The 18754-nt window shown below is 40.2% G+C and overlaps 1 protein-coding gene across 4 annotated transcripts in view; it reads left to right on the top strand.

The window, feature by feature from the left end:
* The window catches only part of LOC138975851 (probable methyltransferase-like protein 24), a gene marked incomplete at its 3' end in the record, with an annotated part of 63042 nt that overhangs the window by 31265 nt on the left and 13023 nt on the right, over nucleotides 1-18754 (top strand).

Here is an 18754-nt window from a genome sequence, read left to right as displayed (position 1 = left end):
CTGGCTACAGGGCTCTCACGAAAATCGGTAAGCTTGCCAAGGCAACCAGTAAAAGACAAACAATGCATTAAATCAATGTTTATCAATGTCAGTGATATGCGGACGTTTTTTCTCTCCCCCCCCCCCCCCCCCCCCCCCCGGTCGCACAACTTGACAGTGACACATCAGCAGCCGCTGTGTGTGAGAGAGAGAGAGAGAGAGAGAGAGAGAGAGAGAGAGAGAGAGAGAGACTTCCGAAATAAAATAGGAAAGCAAATAGTAATCACGCAACTGGAAGACTTACTCACTAGTTACTTACTGTTACAGTTTCACTTTCTTTGTTGTCAAAAAGTTTTCACGCGCAGAGCCGATGTCAAAATCCCTGAGTGACTTGCTGTGCCAGCGAAGCATCATCAGGCGGTTGACACGGTCTTCATTCAGGCGGTTTCTCCCTTTTGTTTTGATGAGGTTTTGCACACTGAATCCTCGCTCTGCGTACACGCTAGATACTGGGATGACCAGAGCTATTTTGGCAAGCTCGCCAAAGTCAGGAAATTGGTCATACAGTTGCCTGATCACACACCTGCACACGGTGTCGAAAGATGTCGCGCCATAATTTGTGACTGCAGTCTTGAAGGGTAAAAAGTTGCGCTGTGCTCGTTCTGGGTTGATCACAGCTGTGTAATGCCGTCTCAGCACATCCATCTCGGCCTGTCCATACCCTGCTAATCTATCAGCCCCAGGGTAACGCTCCACATCAAAGACGGTTGCCAGCGCTGACAAAATAGTCACTTCAGTCTGTGGGAAGCGACGGCGCAATGCATCAATCAGACCCTGAATAAACTCTCTACGTTATGGAACGCCAAAAGGCCCACAGTATCGAGACTTAAAGTCTCGATACTCCGAGTATCGAGACTCGTTCATTTCATTGGTCTTCCCTCGATACTGCGAGTATCGAGTATGGAAATGAACCAATCCGTGGTATCGAGTATGGTTGCTATGCCGCCCTAGTTCAGTATCGAGTGTCTACAAAACGATTGGTTAAATTCTGATCTCGAGTGTGAACAGCACCCTGGTGCGCCAAAAGGCCCACAGTATCGAGACTGAGTATCGATACTCAAAGTCTCGATACTCAAAGTCTCGATACTCCGAGTATCGAGACTCGTTCATTTCATTGGTCTTCCCTCGATACTGCGAGTATCGAGACTTTGAGTATCGAGACTCGTTCATTTCATTGGTCTTCCCTCGATACTGCGAGTATCGAGACTTTGAGTATCGATACTCTGTAATTTCATTGGTCGGACTCGAAATTCATGAGTATCGATACTGCGCATCCCGGAACTGTTGCTATGCCAATCGATCTGCTCAAGAACGTAACAAGACAAGCGATTGGTTCAGTACTTGAACTCCTAAAGGAACTGGTAAATTAAAAAGTATAACCAGAAAACTGTTGTTTTTTTGTACTGAGTCGTGGCGGACTCTGTTGTGCGATAAATGACTGAGAGACTGAAGTGTATTGTTATAGAATAAGTTATGTTTGAGTTTTCGTTGCTGGTAAGTTAAAAAGTGAAACAAAAAAACATGAATACAAACAAACACAGTTCAAGTTATTTTGTGGATGTGTTTTATGCGCCTGACAAATGTCCCATAGATCTACTAAGTCTTGATGCGAGATCACCCCCCAAAAAATCTAATTTAGACTAAAAGTACTTTAGACTGATATCGTAAAAGTGAAATGACGCTGTGTTTTCCTTTGAATGACTTTCACTATGAGAGTGCATTCGAATCAGTTATTAACCGAAGACACACTGAGATACTTTTGACTGATCGATAGCGGCACGTTCGGCCGGGATGGCAGCGAAGCCTCAGTGATTTTTCGATCCTCCAGTTTAAAAAACCCAAACAATTACAGTTTTTGTCTTGCAGAGTGTGAAACTGTTGATTATTTGTGTAAACATCGGTCTATTTGCTGCATTTGCATTATCATTTATGCAAAATCTATACCATTTTCGGCTTTAGTCCCTGTGACAAAGGCTATACATACAGAAGTAATTGTGTATATATTGTTTTAAACAAGGCTAAGCTATTTACACAAGTAGGGAGAGTGGCTTTCTTTCCTCAAGCATAAATTAATGGGTACATACATTATCCAGCCTATTAACACAAGTGGGGAGAGGTTTTTGAATTTGTGCAGTCTGTTTGCAAATTTAGCCTGGAAAGTAAACAATACTATAAAATGAACAAAAAACCTACAACTGAGTTTCACAGTGCACGCACACACACTCTGGCTCCCTCTCCCTACAACAATGCTGACACTTGCGGCCAAGTGACGTAACACGTACTCTCCGTTTTCGAATGCATTTATTGACTGATCATTCAATTAACACTGATGAATTGTGGGATAAAATCAGTGTCAGTCAGCACAAATCTGCTTAAATATATTATGAAAATCAGTCTTAACATGCCGCGTTTCTAAGTCTCTCTAGATGATTGTACCGTCTCTTTAACTTGGCGGGAAAGGCATTCCGTCTGGACAGTTTATTTTTGCAGAAGCCTGGCTGACGTCCCGGCAATAGTGACACTGAATACGTCATTTTCGAAATAAAAAAAATCTTCTCTTTTGTTTACGTCACCCAGTCACTTTCTTTCGTCATTTACACTTGTTTGAATCAAAATGTTCGTTAGCAAAGTCCTGGACACCCCCAGGTTTGCTGCACCTTCCCTCAAGCTTGTAAATTTCCAGTTTCTCGCAGTCTGTTGAGTGTTGTCAAATCCTGGCGTTTTCTTTTCGGCATGTTTGATTCAATCCCTCTTGTTGCCAATCCGATAGAGAACAGTTAACAGTGTAACACACACTGACACCGACACACACCCGGCACACTGGCACACACACACACACACACACACACGGCACTTTTTTTATTCAGCTTCAAGTTGAACAACACAAATAATTAAGAAAATGACGCAATGAAATCACGAATATCGGCTGAACTCGAACGCTGATTGCTCACTTCACACTTGTGTAGATAGCCTGGCTTCGACGAACACGGTCTATGTTGCACAACTGCTTGTGTAAATAGCCAGTCCAACGACGTGAGTGACTTCCCTTTGGTAAGCTCATTATTTTGTGAAAGTAAACGTGCGACATCGATGACATATATATTAATTTCTCGACTGAAACTGAGGAGCTGAAGTCATTGCTGGCAGTAGAAAGCCCACTGTTTGTTTTTGACGGCCATGCTGTGAATGTATAGTGCGTTGAAATGAGCAAGTTCTTCGTGTTCACCTCCGACGAAAAGCCAACACAGATCCCGGCAAAGTACTGGCTGAACTGTTGTCTTTTGGACGCCAGCTACATGCAAACTGCGGATGTTCGCAAATGACTACCAGTATCACCATGGGAACATTTTGCTTGGAATTGTCAGTGACCAGAATGGTAAGTATTCATCATATTTCACAACGTAAGTATGCATAGCTTCTAAAGGCAACTGAATACGGTGTGCTGTTGGCAGTGGCCCTTGCCGATGACCAGTGTCAGTGTCACAAGGCATGTACAACTAGTAAAGTTCCACACACTTGTCACTTTATGCGTGTGAATGTGAATTAATTGTGATGTATGTGTTGCACTCTGTACAAGTATTTGTGTGTGTGACTGACTCATAATTCACAGGATCATTATAATCGAGGAAATAAAGTTTGATTATCTGTGTGAGTATTTTATGTTTTCCTGCTAATTTGACTCAGTTGTTTTAAGTTACTTTAAAATGTTTGTTTTTTTCTATTGATGTAAATGAATCATTGATAGTGATACATGTATACATCATGGTCAGCACAATTCAGATGGTTTTTTTAATTTATATTATGTACAGGTGTCCTGGACTTTTGATCCTGCTGTGATGATGATGTCACCTCCAGATGAACCAGAGCTGCTTCATCATTCATCAAAACAGCACAGCTGTCTGATTTTTCTTCAGGTACTTTTCAATTTTATCATTATAAGTATATAACTTATACATGATTGTGCAGGTCATTCATTGCTTTAAGTTTAACAAGAACATAACAGTATCACTATCACTAAACTCTGAATTGATTGATAATGTTAATAATGCCTTAAAAGTTAAAATATGTTCCCAATACTATTGGTACCAGTGTGTTAAGGTAATTCCACAAAGGCAGTGATTCTGAGTGAAACTAGCTGAGTTTGATGAATTTGTCAGTCTGTATTCACATTTCAATCTTGTGTTATTTGTAAATTGTATCACTTTTCATTTATGTACAGCAAGTATGTAATGAATCTTTATTCTGTACATGTATTTCCATTTATCCTACTGTATACGTGAGAGAGACACCCGTGAGATAATAATCGTTCAAATCACACGTGTTTATATCATGTAAATGAGGTCATGTGACGTCAAGCAAGTCTGGCAGGGACCTGTTTTTCCACTGCTTATGATGCCAAAGTCACCGAGACAAACGTCATAATAGAAACAAAAATTGTGCTCGCTAATTACCCTCAATGAGTGACTTCCTTTGCTTTGACGTAATAGATTGCACGAGGCTTTAGAAGAGATCGAGGTTCAAAAACAAGCATCTTCAATTTAGCTGCCTCGACTGCAAGACATTTTCAGTCAAATACACGCAAGTACAGTATGTAGGATCAACAGAATACTACATGGCTTGCTGTGTCGTACCAGATTTACACTCGTTGCTTTTTCAAATAGTGAACAGCTCGCTTTCGCTCGCTGTTCAATATTTACAAAAACAAGTGTAAATCTGGTACGACACAGTAAGCCATGTAGTAACTAGTATTCTCTATTTAACCTAATGCTTTTGGGTTATCACCGGCTATTTGAATGAGAGCCATTTGTTAGCATATATAAATTATATAATATATACAATTTTTCAATGAAATGTTTAAGTGCCATCCACAGCGTGTTTTTCTTTTGAATTCTATTACAGTGACAAGGCACTGAAATAAATTGTAAAGCGGTGTAACTTGTGTTTGTTGTCACAGGGATGTTTGTATATGTTTTGATATGTTTGGCAGCTGAAAATGACATTTATTTTGCAGTGCCGGTCAGTCTGCAGTGCTATTTGTTTCAAAGTTGACAGATGATCTGCAGACAGGGGTTTATATACTGAGCCAGTGAAGAATCAACATCATCCTTTGCTCTAAAAATGTAGGTAAGTTCTCTTTAGAAGTAGCTTATATGTGACCCTCCACCACGAAATGAGTCACATGTCACCTCGCGCGGTTCTGCGCTAGGCTTAAATATAAGTCCGGGGAGTGTCTGGTAACAGTGTGAGGGTCACCTTAGTCACAGGCTTATAACTCAAACAGTTTTCGCTCTTTTCTAAAACGGTTTTCACCTCTGGATAGAGCATAAAATAAAAAACTCTTTAGATAAATGTAAAAATATGAAAATCATGCAAAGGTGACATGCGACTCATTCCGTGGTGGAGGGTTACATGTATATATAAATTATGTGTTTTTATTATTTTTTATTAATTTGTTTACCCACGCACACTGTCAGTGTTTTGTACTGAACCTATCAATTTTGTTAACACTATTGTGACTAGCACTGCCACGGCGTTAACGTCCTGCCTGCCCAAGCTTGCCACCAAGAAACTTCCCAAACAAGTCGCGTAAGGCGAAAATACAACATTTAGTCAAGTAGCTGTCGAACTCACAGAATGAAACTGAACGCAATGCAACGCAGCAAGACCGTATACTCGTAGCATCGTCAGTCCACCGCTCACGGCATAGGCAGTGAAATTGACAAAAAGAGCGGGGTAGTAGTTGCGCTGGGAAGGATAGCACGCTTTTCTGTACCTCTCTTCGTTTTAACTTTCTGAGCGTGTTTTTAATCCAAACATATCATATCTATATATGTTTTTGGAATCAGGAACCGACAAGGAATAAGATGAAAGTGTTTTTAAATTGATTTGGAAAATTTAATTTTGATAATAATTTTTATATATTTAATTTTCAGAGCTTGTTTTTAATCCGAATATAACATATTTATATGTTTTTGGAATCAGCAAATGATGGAGAATAAGATAAACGTAAATTTGGATCGTTTTATAAAACTTTTTTTTTTTTACAATTGTCAGATTTTTAATGACCAAAGTCATTAATTAATTTTTAAGCCACCACGCTGAAATGCAATACCGAAGTCCGGGCTTCGTCGAACATTACCCGACCAAAATTTCAACCAATTTGGTTGAAAAATGAGGGCGTGACAGTGCCGCCTCAACTTTCACGAAAAGCCGGATATGACGTCATCAAAGACATTTATCGAAAAAAAAGAAAAAAACGTTCGGGGATATCAATCCCAGGAACGTGTGTGTCTGCATATGTGTCTGGTTGGTTTTTATTTTATTTTTACCGTGCCGTGCCAAGATGAAATCCTTTTGCAAAATTGGTGAATAAATATCTTGTATCTTGTAACTCTCATGTAAAATTTCATAAAGATCGGTCCTGTAGTCTGGTCTGAATCGCTCTACACGCACGCACGCACGCACACACACACATACACACACACACACACACATGAGACTGTGCCAAAAGGTGACGTTTTCATGTCAGTATGTCCCAAATGACATCACCAGTACATTTTTCATTCTATCTAATCTGTTTTCGTTCTATTTTTTCTAATAACATGCGTTAACAATTGATTGCCAACTGGAATGGAAGAGCACAAAAAGTGTAACTTGATATGTAGTTTCTCTAGAGGGAAAAACATCTTCCACTTTCATGTCAGTGTGTCCCATGCAACATACATTTGCCAAACAGCTATGTGCAAGTAGATTATTTGTTAGTGGTATGGAAAATACTGATCAACAATTAAAGTCAGTTTTCACATTCATTTTCTACCTATTTCTTATTTGTTTATTCTGTTGGCAATGGTGAAATGTCAGCAATCGTGTGTCATTCGGGACAGTAGACATGACACCTGACCTTTTGGCACAGTCTCATATACACCACGACCCTCGTTTCGATTCCCCCTCTATGTTAAAACATTTAGTCAAAACTTGACTAAATGTAAAAACCAGGATATCATCATGATGCCTCTCTACAAAAACCAGGTCTAGGAACTCTTCATCTAAAGTCAGTCAGTATTAACCCCCTCAACACAATCCTCATTTTGTCCCATAGTGATTTCTGCCGCCCAAGAACATGTGGTTCTTATCTCACAAGACGGATTTGTGTCTTCCATTGCGAAATTCAGATCTACCCCAACTACGTGCATTGATCTGAGCAATAAAATGTAGATGCGATGATCTGCAAACATCTCTTCAACACAATCTGCATCTTGTCCCATCGTGATTTCTGTCGGCAAAGAACATGTAGTTCTCAACTCACAAGACCGATTTGTCATCTTCTAGTGTGAAATTCAGATCTGCCCCAAGTACGTGCAATAAAATGTAGAATGGATAATCTGAAAAAAATATTTTCGCGTGAACGCTGCCACGTTGTCATCAGTCCGATGTCTTTTATCCAGAGCAGGGATGAACACACTTTTTCATCAGTAGTTTGTTATGTTTATCGGCAGACTGCTTTCCATTACTTGTCTGTTTTAGATTGACTCGTAGGGTTCGTCAGCCAGGCAACAAGTGCTTGTTTACTGACACGTTCTCACGCACGACATGTCGTAAATGCAAGTTCTAACGATTGGTTTTTTTTATTGCACTGATATATCGATAGAGAATGTCGATATTTGTAAACGTCTGCCATTTCCTAATGTTTGTTTCATTATTTTTACATACGGATATGGCTAATAAGTGGATAATCTGTTACGACACGAAACGCGTTCTAAATCCGGGAAGGGAGGCTACTCCAACGTACTTTCCAAAGTGTACTCCAGCCTTAAATGTATGGCCAGTTGTGATTGTTTTTACTCTACACAAATTATTTATGTTACCATCCGCATCCTGTGCACGGCCAGAATCTGATCTCAGACCACCGAGCTTTTACATACAACGAATCCATCCTTTTGTTTGAACGCTTACAGCTTACAGCTAGGGAGAATCTTAGCTGCTCTTCATAAGTTCATGGATACAGGTCATTTGTTTTTTTTCGTTTTATTTTTCATTGTCTTAACTCTTATTCAGAGCTGACATTATTGTTGACTATAACTGTTATGGGAATGATGATAATGATGTTTGGGATTTCTGTTACCATGTACGCTTACTGTCATATAACTGGGCCAACCAGACTAGAGAACTGCTACACCTGTGGTGTTAGGTCATTACTACATGCAGTATGTAAGAAATGTTAAGTCCTTTGTACTGGAAACTTGCATTCTCCCAGTAAGGTCATATATTGTACTACGTTGCAAGCCCCTGGAGCAATTTTTTGATTAGTGCTTTTGTGAACAAGAAACAATTAACAAGTGGCTCTATCCCATCTCCCCCCTTTCCCCGTCGTGATATAACCTTGAACGGTTGAAAACGACGTTAAACACAAAAGAAAGAAAGAAAGAATTACTACATGCAGATAGCATAACCTGGGCACCCTCAGTGATATCAATTTTTGAAAACGTTAGAATTGCATAGTGATATATGTATCCTTTTTAAAAATAAAAGTGAAGATCTCAACACACTTTGTCTTTCTAGTTTTCTCTATTGCATTGATTTGAGAGGAAAATCTGTGTCCTTAGAATTTTTCAACAAGAAAAGCAAATGCTCATTCGACTCGCCTTCGCCATACGTAAAATAAATCAGACAAAATATTGCTGTTTCATAGTTTGTCTTATCTTACGTCATAGGTGAGAGAGCTACCAGTACCAAAGCGATAGAGGTCCTTCAGGGCACATTGATTATCTTATTGCTCAGGTGAGTAAAATAAAACATGTCTTAAGTTAAAAGGAGTAATCCACTAGTGTTAGGATTCACTGTCAGTCGGTATGTCTGGCCGGACGAATGGCCGGCCGGCTGTGGACAAAAAGCTTAACGTTGAACATTGGGGATTGGGGGTGGCGGTCATAGGTAGTGAAATCCTCCTTTTAAGATTTTCAAAACCCTGAAAAAATCAGGTCTTACAATGGGGGTAAACTTACATAAGTTATGACCAGAATATCTTAGAAAACAGGGTCTTGAAAATGTCAATGTCTTGGGGGGGCGTTGTTGAGTAAGTGATTTTGGTTGTTGGGGTGGTTGTTGGGTAAGTTACCGAAAAATAACTAGCCCTACTCATTTACAGAGAGAAAGAAGCAGAGGGGGGAATCATTTTTGGTAACTTAACCAACAACCAAAATTACTTACCCAACAATGGGCCTGAATCCTCGATAGCTCACAGGTTGATGAGCTAGCGATTGAAAGGTTCCGAACGCTCTAATGTACGAAATGTACATCTCTAGACGAAACAATACAAACATACTGCATTTAAACTAGCAACTACAGGCTTGAACACATTAATCTCCATATAAAATCGATGAGTTTGGTTGTTTTCTAAATTCAAATCTAACGATCAGTGCAGAGAAACTCGCTTTAGATCTCTTGCAAGTGCAAGCTAACTCCCAAGGCAAGTAACTCTCATACTCTGTGAAAGTGTCTGATTTTGCCATTTTTGGGCATTCTTATAACATTTTCAAGACCTTCCAATTGATAAAAACTGATGAAATTATTTGTACTATCACTCTGAAGGGTTTACTTTATGAAGGTATGGTGCTATTAGTAACTTGCTGCTTTCACAAAGAGAAATTATTTTTGGCACAGGCTCAGAGAACATTTATGTTACCTTGAAAATAATACTGCTGATTGTTTCTTGTTAATGTTTTATTTTTCTCCATTGTTTCTTGTTAATGTTTTATTTTTCTCCATCTTTTGTAGCTGCCTGGCATGCCGGTAATGCTGCTGATCCACACAAATGGAAGAGTCTCACTGAACAAAAGGAAGGAAGAGCCTATGCGTCAGGGGTTCAGTTGAGTTGTTGCTCTTCACAAACCTTTCACATTCAAGGCTCATCAACCAGTAAGAATATATATGGTACGTGGTCGAGTCAGTGCTTTTTATTAATTTTAATATTATTGATTCAAACCCCCCAATCCTTCACACACCTTCTCTTGGATTTAAAGCAATTTGTTAAGTATTTTTACTTTGTGAACTTCATCTGTACTTGATGAAAGAACATTTTCTCTCACGTAACATTTAAAAAGAAAACTGAAGTTTGTACAGGGTAACCCCAAAAATGTAACCCATAAAAAAAATTCTCATTGTAATAAATTCCACATCTGTCGATCACATATTAGTTCACATTTGGTGTATATTCACTTCAGCTTATGTATGACCTCTCAACAAAGTTGCCAGTTTGTAGGTAAAAGAATGGTAGCCTAAAAGAATCTGACTTTTGTGAGATTTCGGAAAACAAATCTGATTTTGGGGATTGGCTCAACATTACCAGGTTGAAAACTGAGCCTGAGCTATACTAACCGGTTTTAAGCCCTCCAGATTGTTAGTACCTAGTAACCTCTAACCAACTCTAGACAATCAATGACTTGAATGCAGCAGTTACAATTAAGCAGGATCAGGGCATTTGCCTTAGAGGAATGAGTTCATGTCATTGATGAATTTTGCGCGCCATTGCGCAAGTGTAACCTTACAATGAAGGGGGTCATTAAAGTTCAGCAAAAATCTTTATACAGGGTGACCCCCAAAAAATGCAACCCTCAAAAATGTTAATAACTTCTACATCTGTTGACCGAATCACTTCATATTTGAGGGACATACATTTCAGCGTATGCATGACAGTTCCACAAAGTGAAAATTCTATAAATCAAATGGTTTGACTCTTGTGCAATTTAAAAAAACAAGTTGCCAAATTCGGGGATTGACTCATTTGTACGAGGTTTGGCATTGAGCGGTAGCCAAACTTGCCCAATTTTTGCCCTCCAAATTGTTACCTTTGGGGTAATTCGTATAACATAGTATACCTTAATCAACATTAGACAATCAGTGACTTAGTTGCAGCAATTACAGGCAGGATCAGGGCATTTCCCATGGATGAAGTGTCACTTCACAACAAAGGGGTTACATTTTCCAGTCATTTTAGTTTGGCAAATATTTTTATAGTTGTTGTGCATGCTTTTTAGTTCGTCTATGACCATTCTACACATCTTTGAGTCTGTAGGTAAAATGGTCGGACATGTACCTTTTCTCCAAAATGTGTTCCAAATTACACCTCCGAAATTGTCAATCAGACAACAGTTTTCTTGCTTGGGGAATGCCTTGAGTCTAGTTGTAACTGCTTTCTTCAGGTCACTGATGATCTAAGGGGTGTTTGTGTATACTCAGAAATTCAGATAATCCGAAAGGTTAAGGTCTGGAGGGTTCAGATTAGGTAAGTATTGCTGCCGCTCAATGTCAAACCTTGTTCTGTTGAGTCGATCGCCGAATTCGGTAACCTTTTTTGAAATTGCACAAACGTCAGACCATTTGATCTATATAATTGTCACTTTGTGGAAGGGTCATGCATAGGCTGATATTTATGTCTTCCAAATATAAAGTAATTCGGTCAACAGATGTAGAGTTATTAGCATTCTTTAATTTTAGGGTTGCATTTTTGGTAGTTGTGCATGAATTTAAATTTGTTCATTACCACTCCACAAAGTTTCCTGTCCGAAGGTAAAACAAATGTGTTCCGATTTAAATTATCCATCCTAAATTGTGAATGAAAAGCACTTTCATGTCTAGGGTTTGCCCTGAACCTAGCTATAACTGCTGTTTTTAGGTCACCAAAGATCTGGGAAAGGGGGTGGGTGGGTTGTATACCTATAAAAGTGTCAATCAGCGGACTGCATAGCTGAAGTTAATGTACGTTAACCTTCACCAGATCATGCTTTGGACTACACAGTCCGGATTATGTGGGTCGTGTACGACCCATAATTTCCTAAGGATTCAACGTAAAAAGTATGTGTCATACACGACCCACGCCATCTGAATAGGGATAAACAACGTAAAACTCTGAAACTCCTCCTGCATTTACAGGCACTCCCTTCACACACTTTCAGCCTCTCACTCTCACTGACCTGGAGAAAGTCCTCAAAGAAATGACCTTGAAAACCTGTGACCTTGACCCTCTTTCCACACAACTCTACTCTGACTGTCTTCCTGACCCCCTCCCTTCTATTCTCAAAATCATCAACACTTCTCTGCAAACAGGCACTGTCCCCAACTCCTTTAAGACTGCTATTGTCAAACCTCTACTCTACTGAAGAAACCATCGCTTGACCCAAACACTCTCAGCAACTACCGCCCTGTCTCAAACCTTTCCTTCATCTCCAAACTCCTGAAACAACTCAACTCTCACCTTCTTTGCAACAATCTTCTCTCTCCGCTTCAATCTGCCTATCGTCCTCACCACTCCACCGAAACTACCCTTCTCAAAATCACTAATGATCTCCTCCTTGCCACTGACCAAGCTGAAATCTCTGCCGTCGCCCTACTTGATCTATCAGCGGCCTTTGACACAGTCGACCACAACATCCTCCTTCAACGCCTTCAGCACACCTTTGGTATCCATAGCACAGCTCTTTCTTGGTTCTCTTCTTATCTCACCGACCGCTACCAGACTGTTTCGATTGACAAACTGAAATCTGACCCCATCAGGCTTGAGTGCGGAGTCCCTCAGGGCTCAGTCCTTGGGCCTGTACTATTTACTCTCTACACTCAACCTCTTGACCACATCTTTGACCGACACAACGTTCTCCACCACTCTTTTGCCGACGACTCTCAACTTTACAACAGCTCTTCCCCTGACCAGTCTGAATCTCTTCTTTCCTCTATCTCTGACACTATATCACTGACGTGCAGAATTGGATGACAGAAAACAAACTTCAGCTCAATAGCAACAAAACTGAAGCCATTCTAATAGGCACTACATCCAAACTCTCCAAAGCCACCTCCGACTCTCTTCAACTCTCTGACTCTTCTGTCCCTCTGTCTTCTGCTGTCAAAAATATCGGAGTCACTCTAGACAACACCCTTTCCATGAAACAACACATCTCTTCTGTCTCTCGCACCTGCTACTTCCAACTCCGCCGCATCGCCACTATCCGCAAGTACCTCACCACAGATGCTACCGCCAAACTGGTCACTTCCACCATTCTCTCACGTCTTGACTATTGTAACTCTCTCTTTACTGGTCTTCCCTCTTCTTCTATCTCTCGTCTCCAACGCATTCAAAATAGCTCTGCCCGTCTTGTCTTACGAAAGAACAAGTCGCGTAAGGCGAAAATACAACATTTAGTCAAGTAGCTGTCGAACTCACAGAATGAAACTGAACGCAACGCAACGCAGCAAGACCGTATACTCGTAGCATCGTCCTTCCACCGCCCGTGGCAAAGGCAGTGCCCGTGGAATTGACAAGAAGAGGGGGATATTCGTTGCGCTGAGAAGGATAGCACGCTTTTCTGTACCTCTCTTCGTTTTAACTTTCTGAGCGTGTTTTTAATCCAAACATATCATATCTATATGTTTTTGGAATCAGGAACCGACAAGGAATAAGATGAAAGTGTTTTTAAATTGATTTTGAAAAAAAAATGTTGATAATAATTTTTATATATTTAATTTTCAGAGCTTGTTTTTAATCCGAATATAACATATTTATATGTTTTTGGAATCAGCAAATGATGGAGAATAAGATAAACGTAAATTTGGATCGTTTTATAAATTTTTATTTTTTTTTACAATTTTCAGATTTTTAATGACCAAAGTCATCAATTAATTTTTAAGCCACCACGCTGAAATGCAATACCGAAGTCCGGGCTTCGTCGAAGATTACTTGACCAAAATTTCAACCAATTTGGTTGAAAAATGAGGGCGTGACAGTGCCGCCTCAACTTTCACGAAAAGCCGGATATGACGTCATCAAAGACATTTATCAAAAAAATGAAAAAAACGTTCGGGGATTTCATACCCAGGAACTCTCATGTCAAATTTCATAAAGATCGGTCCAGTAGTTTAGTCTGAATCGCTCTACACACACACACAGACACACGCACATACACCACGACCCTCGTCTCGATTCCCCCCTCGATGTTAAAACATTTAGTCATAACTTGACTAAATGTAAAAAGAGAGACCATATCACCCCCCTCCTAAATCAGCTCCACTGGTTGCCCGTTCCTGCCCGTATCACATACAAAATCAACACTCTCACCTACAAATGCCTTCATGGTCTCGCCCCTGCCTATCTCTCCGACTCTCTCTCTCTATATGTCCCTTCACGAGCACTCAGATCATCTGCCGACTCCCTTAAGCTCAACATCCCCCACACCAAACTCAAAACAGCAGGTCAATGCTCATTTTCTTTCCAAGCACCTAGCCAATGGAACACACTACCTCTCCCCCTCCGTCAACAACAGTCCCTCGAATCATTCAAATCTGCACTCAAGACATTCCTTTTTTCCAAATAATCCATGCATTCTACACTGCCCACCCCCATCCCACCCTGAATAACTGTACATATTTAATGGTTGATGGTGTGTGTGTGTGTTAATGACTTTAAGTCTCCGTGTGTGTGAATGAGTGTATGTGCGCCTTGGGTCGCCTGTTGGTGAGACATGTGCGCGTTACAAATATTCGTATTATTATTATTATTATATGAGTGTGCATGAGTTGTTAATGCGAAAGAATGTGTATGAGTGCGCCTTGAGTCGCCTTGTGGTGAGATATGTGCGCGTTATAAATTCTCGTATTATTATTATTATTATTAAAATTCTTTACCATATGGGTCGTCAACGACCAACATCATCCGGACTGTGTAGTTCAAATTGCGTCATCGTTTATTTGTTTGTTTAGATTAGAAAGATAGTCTTTCAAAAGTTGGGCAATGGGAAGGTCGCATGGTGATTGGAGATTACATGAAATCTCAATTAAAGGCTGCCATACTCGTAGCGTTCATTAATTAATTCATATTGTTTACATGTGCCAATAATGTTATAAAACTGTATCTAAGGGGATATAATAACGATTGGCTGTAGCTTTCAAACACAGAAAAAATTATTTCAGTATTGCAAAGTGGTGTTGATAGTGTCAAATGTAAACAGAACAGTCTCAAATGCCATCTTTGGTTTACGAAACGTCACGAAGTGAGGTCAACGGTCTAAAAGTAGCCCAAGTCTTGGAGAACTGTTGCTAAACAATGCAATAAATAATTAATTATTTCTCGTAATTGGTGAGGACTTCAAACCTAAAACTTTGCAGGAAGCTTAATTTATACATCCCCGCAACAATGGGAAAAGCCCTGGATGTAATTAAACTAATCAAATAGGACTATGTCAGCCTTTAAAAACTCCAAATAGTTTCAGAGATATAAATACGATTTTGTGAGGCTCTGGGTCGTCCACGACCCACAAAGCAGGGTGAAGGTTAGTATGAAGTAATTTGGTCAAAAGATGCAGAAGTTATTAGCAATTTCAAGACAAAAAGCACAGACAGAAAGAAATCAAATGCACTTTAAAACATAGCATCGAATGTAAAAAGAGATAAAATAAAAAAGACGACAATTTTGTCAGTACATTTTTTTCTCTCCATCCAAATAAAACAACAAGAAGGGCAAAGCCCATACGACTCACATGCTTTACACATTTTTCCTACCAAAATACATGTGACCTTGACCCAAGGTCATCCAAGGTCATGCAACACAAAGCTGTTAATTCAAGACATAGGAAGTACAATGGTGCTTATTGGCTCTTTCTACCATGAGATATGGTCACTTTTAGTGGTTCACTACCTTATTTTGGTCACATTTCATAAGGGTCAAAGTGACCTTGACCTTGATCATATGTGACCAAATGTGTCTCATGATGAAAGCATAACATGTGCCCCACATAATTTTTAAGTTTGAAACAGTTATCTTCCATAGTTCAGGGTCAAGGTCACTTCAAAATATGTATACAATCCAACTTTGAAGAGCTCCTGTGACCTTGACCTTGAAGCAAGGTAAACCAAACTGGTATCAAAAGATGGGGCTTACTTTGCCCTATATATCATATATAGGTGAGGTATTGAATCTCAAAAACTTCAGAGAAAATGGGAAAAATGGGAAAAATAGCTGGTTTTTAGGCAACATTTATGGCCCCTGCGACCTTGACCTTGAAGCAAGGTCAAGATGCTATGTATGTTTTTTGGGGCCTTGTCATCATACACCATCTTGCCAAATTTGGTACTGATAGACTGAATAGTGTCCAAGAAATATCCAACGTTAAAGTTTTCCGGACGGCCGGCCGGACGGACGGACGGACGGACGGACGACTCGGGTGAGTACATAGACTCACTTTTGCTTCGCATGTGAGTCAAAAATAATGTCACTGTGGAAAGAAGTGCAGATGATTACCATAACTGAACAAATGAGAAAGCAGTTAAAGATCTCCGGGGCAGAACAAAAAATAGCATACATCCCATCCAGAGAAGTGTTAGAACTGAACAAAACATTGCATAAGCCAACTTCAGCCAGATACAAAAACAATAAGTAAAGACGAAAACGCCTGATAAGAATTAACTTTTAAACCTTTAAATTTATCAAAAAAGTATTGAAACAATTGCCTATGATTACAAACAAGTTTCATATGATCATTAAAAAAATTCACAGGAAATTTAAATATCAATGTGTAGGTTATCAAGTGCTATATCTGAAAACCATGTTCGATTTGTGTAATGTCTTCCTTTGACAATGGCAGACAGCACTCTTTGCCCTTGGTTGCAAAATAAGATTTCACTGATTTTACTGAAACAAATTTGTGATTTTTGTGATCTTTTCGTTCTTCAGGAATCCAAGGCGCTGGTATTGGATGACAGCCTCCTCTCAGTTTCAAACACCCAGAAAAGATGTGCCCTGAAAGAAGAAGAGGAGTGAGAGTACACCAGCACATTGCACACGTACATGTGCTGCTGAAAGGGAAAGACACTTTATTTTGTGGATGTATGGCTGCTCGCCTATAGCATAGTTGAGAATGTACACAACCAGATATATTACCAACCCTTCGGTTGGGTAAACTCACTTCCCCGCTGGATATAATTATTACAATTATTACTTGTTGGAATTTTGGATTTAAGCTGAGGTCTCTCTATGACTATCGGGGGGGGGGGAGGTTAAGTAACTGAGAATGTCGCAACAGGATCTAACCACTTCATTATTGAACCAGTTGTAAAATAATCAAAAAGTTGTTGGATTTATATTTATCATGGTTTCCTGGAGCAACCCTTTATTCCTCTGTCCATGTGCTGCGCTGCTCACAAGTAAATGTAACAATTTCTTCTGCAGCTGTCTTTTCGTTCGTGTTACTGCGAAGAGTTGTGGACAAATTTAGTTAAATATCTTCTCATTTACTTTTTGGAATTAGAGCAATCATATGACACCAATCCTAAGCATTATAATCATGAGGGCGGATACACAAGCACTGTGCAGAATACCATGAAATGTGTTTGTGAAATAACAGCTAGGAATTACAAAGGTCATTTTTGTAGTGCATACAAGTTACAACGGAATTTTAATAAGAGAATAATCTGTCACTTTCCTCAATGCATGTACACTCTTCAAAAAAAGTTAAGGATCGGTTGAAAAAACTGATCTAATTATAAAACATTGCCAAAAAATTAAACATCGACATAATAATTAAAAGATTAATGTGTTTGAATTAACAAATGAACAATGAGTCTTGACTTACAATTTTGTTTGGCATGCAGAGTTATTTCCCTTTGTGGGACTTCTCAAAAGCTTCTGCATTTTGGAAGAAAAAGGGCGTTTTGTATAGCTCCATGAAATTTGAGGAACGCATGCCAGGGCAAAAGGTTGTGATGCACGTGCTACAACAGGGTCCTGGCTATGAACATCGCTCACCAGCTTGTGTTTAAAGGTTGACACACTGACACAATTATGCACAGTAGCAACATGCCCCCACGAAGAAAACTGAGCGATTTGGATAGAGGAAGGGCAATAGGATGGCTACAAGACGGTGTTGCTGCCAGGCAAGTGGCTCAGAGGCTTGCAGTGGCTCCCTCTGTCATCATCAGACTAAAACAGAGATTCCACGCAACTGGAAGAGTGCAGGAGCGACAACGTTCTGGTCGGCCCAGATCGAGACACCACACAAAGAGAGGATCGCTTCATTCAGAGGCAGGCCATGCAACAAAGAATGGCTACGGCAAACATTAGGCAACGCCTACAAGCTACCACCAACACTGTTGTTAGTGGGGCGGGGATGTAGCTCAGTCGGTAGCGCGCTGGATTTGTATCCAGTTGGCCGCTGTCAGCGTGTGTTCGTCCCCACGTTCGGCGAGAGATTAATTTCTCAGAGTCAACTTTGTGTGCAGACTCTCCTCGCTGTCCGAACACCCCCGTGTGTACACGCAAGCACAAGACCAAGTGCGCACGAAAAAGATCCTGTAATCCATGTCAGAGTTCGGTGGGTTATAGAAACACAAAAATGCCAAGCATGCTTCCTCTGAAAGCGGCGTATGGCTGCCTAAATGGCGGGGTAAAAACGGTCATACACGTAAAAGCCGTGGGAGTTTCAGCCCATAAACGAAAAAAAACAACAAACAAAAACCACCTGTTGTTAGTGGTCAGACGATCCGAAACCGCTTACACAACTTTGGCTTGCGTGCAAGGAGTCCAGTCCGAGGAACAACCCTGACTGCTAATCACCGAGCAGCTCGCTGAGCCTTGTGCACTCAACATGTGAGGTGGCAACGCCAGCGGTGGGCTCAGGTGTTGTGTACAGATGAGTCCCGCTTTTGCTTGGAACCTGCTGATGGTCGCATCCGAGTGTGG

Source organism: Littorina saxatilis, linkage group LG9 (assembly GCF_037325665.1).
Source record: "Littorina saxatilis isolate snail1 linkage group LG9, US_GU_Lsax_2.0, whole genome shotgun sequence".
Classification (NCBI taxonomy): Eukaryota; Metazoa; Mollusca; class Gastropoda; order Littorinimorpha; family Littorinidae; genus Littorina; species Littorina saxatilis.
Note: the sequence above shows the minus strand (reverse complement) of the source record. Positions and strands in the feature narration are given on the sequence as shown.